We start from the raw sequence: 5,000 nt of genomic DNA, 5'->3' as shown, positions 1-5,000 counted from the left end.
TTCTACCTTGGCTCTATGCCTGGAGTGAATGTATGCCTCTTCCTCAACTGGCACAAGAAGCAACAGCTCTTCACGGATTAAACCCCCTTGTCTGGTCCAAACTCACATCATAGCTTCTCCATCGACTTCTCCACAGCATGCTCTCCGAGCGCCGTTACCTTAGATCAGCACAAGAGGCACTTCAGAGAGTTCGGCAGCACAGGGGCCCATACCGTAACAAAGACATGCAAATCTGGCTATATAGTTTTACTGAGATCTTCAAGGCATGAAAACAGCTCAAAATTACCTTGCTATAACACGCCACACATGATATGTATAGTAGAGCTTTGGAACTTACAAGTAGCATGAAATAGCAAAATAGGTTGTGACTTTTCCTTTCTCCACTCCTCTCATTCTCTCTCACACACACGCTACGACAATTATGTGAAAAACAGATAACAGATTTTTAAGTAACATCTCAATATGCAGATCAAACAAAACTGTACTTCCTGCATTTAAAACAAACACACAGAAATTACCCATCGGTTTCCCTATATTTGATATTACTGAATAATGCTATAATTTGATTTTTCTGTTTCTAATGCGGTTTTTAACTTTGACTGAAATACTTGCTTCAGACTTACTCAAAGTAGAGTTAACTTTGTTTTCCTTTTCTTGACCTCTGACTTTTAGATTTTGGGGGTGGTGATTCAGAACCAGATGTGTTCACAGTAATGGATGCTACTTCCACCAATCCTGGTTGAAGGGGTTCCAGTGATACCTGAATAACAACTTTTGTTTCAGCAGATAATCCTTCTAGCTGCTTAGGCTTCTTAAACATTTGATGACATTGGGTCTTGTGCTCCGTTTTCCCTTTGAAAGTTAAAAACTGTAGCCGACATTTGGAACACTGGTGAAAACTCTTTTCCCAGTGCCCTCTATAATGATGTCTGTATGGTGCTGCAGTTTTTAAACTATTGAGACAAAATGGGCAAAGCAAATTCTGAGTGTTTCCATGGTATGCTCTGAAATGTGCACCCACATCTGCAAAAAATGTGGATGATCTGTCACTGCAAACCTGGCATACATAGGGCATTTCACCAGGCTTATGAGTGTCTTTTAAGTGCTCTAAGACAACCTGATCTGTCTCAAAGGACAATTCACAGATTTGACAGACTGCAGAGGGCTCCTGGGGAGTGTGGACACTTTCAACGTGACACTGCAGCTGGAAGGGAGTAGGAAACTGGCGGTGGCAGTGCTGGCAGGTGGTGTGGTTTTTCCAGCTGTCACCTCTCTGCCTCTCAAGTTCCAAAAGATTCATAAACTTGACATTTCTTAGAACTTTCCAGCAGCTGAGGCATTTAAAGGCTGTGTGAGTGTTCGGGTCTGGGTGCCCAACTCCTATGTGCTCTCCATAGTAGAAGTCACGAAGTAACACAATCAGATTTCAACCCTACTAGTAGCTCCAAGTGGACAGAACAAAAGTCACTTTACCGACCAAAGCAGCATTCCCACAACTAGCAGCCCCAAGCCAAAGGAAAAAAGGCGAAATAACCACCAGAACAACATTCGGCACAACTACACCCCCACAACTAGTAGCCACAAGCCAAAGGAAAACACCCAAATTACTCAGCGGAGCAATATTCTGCATGACTCAGCCCCACAAACCAGCAGCCCCAAGTGAAGGGAGAAAAGCCTCTTTACACACCAAAGCAATAGGATGGTGCACAAGCAGTCCCAAGGCAATGGGGGAAAACGATGCCGGATTAAACACCAAAGGAAGAAAAGCCCTCTTACCCACGAAAGCAGCATTCGGGACATTAGCAACCCCAAGCCAAAGGAAAAAAGGCCAACTGCACACCAGAACAACATTCTTCAGGACTAAGCCACAGCAACGAGCAGCCCCGAACCAGGGAGAAAACCCAAATTACACACCAGATCAACATTCAGCAAGACTCAGCCCTGCAACAAGCAGCCCCAAGCCAACGGAAAAAAGCCGAATTACACACCAGAGCAACATGCTGCACGACTAAGCCCCCGCAACAAGCAGCCCCAAGCCAATGGGAAAAAAAGCCGGTTTACATGCCACAGCAGTAGTAAGGTGCACTAGCAGCCCCAAGGAAACTCTGGGCACGGGGCTGGGTGTGCGGCGGTGGCGGCTGGGGCGGGGAGTGCAATAGCCAAACAACCTTCAGCCTGACTAGCAGCCCCAAGAAGAGGGAGAAAAGCCACGTTACCCACCAAAGCAGCATTCCACACAACTAGCAGCCTCACACCTAGGGAAAAAATCCAAATTATACACCACAGCAACATTCTGCACGACTAAGGCCCCGCAACTAGCAGCCCCAAGCCAACGGAAAAAAGCCGGTTTACACAGTAAAGCAATTGGCGCACTAGCAGACCCAAGGAAACGGGGGCGGGAGCGGGAGCGGGGGCAGGGGGAGGCAGTTTACACACCGGAGGAACATTCAGCCCGACTAGCAGATCTTATCAGAGGGAAAAAATAAAAACCGTATTACACACCAAAGAATCATTCCGCACCTGTAACAGGCCCCAGCCAACAAGGAAAAAAAAAAAAAAAAGTCATAGTACACACCAAAGCAACGTTCTGCACAACTAGCGGCCCCTATTGGAGAAGGAAATGGCAACCCACTCCAGCCTTCTTGACTAGAGAATCTCAGGGACAGGCTAGACGGGTGGGCTGCCGTCAAGGGGCTGCACAGAGTTGGACACGACTGAAGGGACTCAGCAGCAGCGGCCCCAACTGGAGAGCTAAAAGCCGCATTACACACCACAGCAACATTTTGCGACAAACCAACGCATCATTCCATATAACTAGCAGCCTCAAATCAACAGGAAAAAAAAAAAAAAAGCCAATTTGCACACCAAAGCAACACTAGGTGAGAAATGAAGGCAACATTCCATACGCCTAGCAGCCCCAAACCAACGGAAAAAAAGCAGAACTGCACAGCAATGCAACATTCCACACGACTAGCAGCCCCAAACCAATGGGAAAGAAAACACATACACACAAAAAAACGATTTACACACTGAATGCAACCAACATTCCGCCCTAGTGGCCATAAGCTTGTGGAGAAAAGCCCAGCCTTATATACCAAAGAAAAGTTACAAAGGAAAAACAGCTTTCTCAGTCCCAGGGTAGGAGTATATGCCCAGTATATCCTCCCACAGCCAACATCCAGACATTTCAAACCCTCTTCTTGGCCCCACCCCCACTCCCACCTTCCCTCCTGTCCCCCAGCCCTCCATTCAGACAAAAGAACCCTCAAACTTCACTGGCTTTCCTTTGCTACTTCAGGCACTGATTCTCCAAGGAATAAAAATTCAAAGATACTTTTCAAGAAAAACTAAGAAGACTTTTCAGGGTAATGTACACACACACACACGTAAATACATACACTCAGCTATTAGCTCTTCCTGGGTAAAGCCTGACAGGAAATATCAGTCTGAGTTACCATTTTTCTCCCGTAAAATACTGACGCTAGACGTATAAACATGTTCTTGTAAGCTATAAATCTGGCTTCCCATTTTAAAATGCCCAATTCCTTACCTTTCTTTTGTCTTGTTCTTCCGAACACGCAACACCAAATCTCCTCAGTCGACCCCTAGCTAAACTAATGTTGAACTCAGCCCTGCCTGTTCCGTCAAGAGCATAAGGAAGCGGGTGTATGGCGTGAGGAGACAAGCGTAAGGAACCTGGATGTATCGCGAGATGAGCCGCAGAAAAAGTACTGCAGGAGGAAAATACAGAGGCAGAGGACGGGTAGATGGAGACCTTTGAGGGACAGTCTAAAAAAATAAAAATAAAAAGAGCAAAATATTCTACTAGATTTGCCAGTCACGTTAACTTAACCACTATAAAATACAGAAGAGAACTCTTACCATCACATGTTTTTCAATAATTTATTGCCATCTCAAATGTCGCCAGTATCATCACTCTTGCATGGCATATTGTTTAATTGTGTGTGATTTTCCTTTTCCTTCATACGAAAGAAAAGTAAAAACAAGAAAAAAAATAATGAAAATATTTAAATTATTTCGGAGTGACAAGCCTTAGTGTCTTTGAAGTAAACATATTTGGAACTTTCTCATTAAGCAAACACAGGTAATGTTTTACACTAAAAATCCCAAAAGTAACAAAGTGAAGAGATCCACTACGGACAGTTTCTCCAATTTCTGTCACCTCAGTTTCTGCATAATAAATACAATTTTCAGCTAACGCATGTCTATACCTGAAAAAACTCTGCTGCCAGATTATTTTTCCCTAATATAAAATTCTTCCTTCTAGGAATTAACATGCAAAATCATATCTAATAGAAGAAAATGCACTTAATGAAGGACAGAACTAAAACTTCTTTTCCAAGGGTTTCTCTAGAATTTATCTATGTGGTTTATATAGCCATTTAGTGTATGTATATATATATATATACATACACACATACATAAATATTTATACATGTATATATATTTATACTTATATAAGATTTAATATATACATATATATATGTAAGTATTTTAAATTTTACTACTCTTAAAAAGCAATAGTATAGCTCCTTTTTCAGTGCTTATGTCTTATTTTATTACTGATGTCTACTAATCTTTATAGTTCCCCAATCACAGAAATACTTAGAATTTCTTAGTAAGCTGTTACAAATAAGGAATATAGTGTTGACTGGTTCTTCTAAAGTAGTGATTGATCTTTTTAATATATCTTCTTTAGGTAAATCGCTGGAGAAGGAAATGGCAACCCATTTTGGTATTCTTGCCTGAAGAAGCCCATGGACAGAAGAGCACTGGGGCACTGGCGAGCCCCAGTCCATGGAGTCTCAAAGAATGGGACAGAACTGAGCAAACATGCTGTAGGTAAATGGGGCTTCTGTGATGACTCAGTGGAAAAGAAACTTCCTCCAATACAGAAGACCTGAGTTTGATCCCTGGCTCAGAACAATCCCCTGGAGAAGAAAATGGCAACCCTCTCCAGTATTTTTGCCCAGAGAATT

General features: G+C 42.9%; 1 pseudogene; it reads left to right on the top strand.

Moving 5' to 3' along the window:
• The first annotated feature begins 3,712 nt into the window (after positions 1–3,712).
• The window catches only part of LOC120859338, a 3,294-nt pseudogene continuing 2,006 nt past the window's right edge, over positions 3,713–5,000 (top strand).

Source organism: Oryx dammah, unplaced genomic scaffold (genome assembly GCF_014754425.2).
Source record: "Oryx dammah isolate SB20612 unplaced genomic scaffold, SCBI_Odam_1.1 HiC_scaffold_615, whole genome shotgun sequence".
Classification (NCBI taxonomy): domain Eukaryota; kingdom Metazoa; phylum Chordata; class Mammalia; order Artiodactyla; family Bovidae; genus Oryx; species Oryx dammah.
Note: the sequence above shows the minus strand (reverse complement) of the source record. Positions and strands in the feature narration are given on the sequence as shown.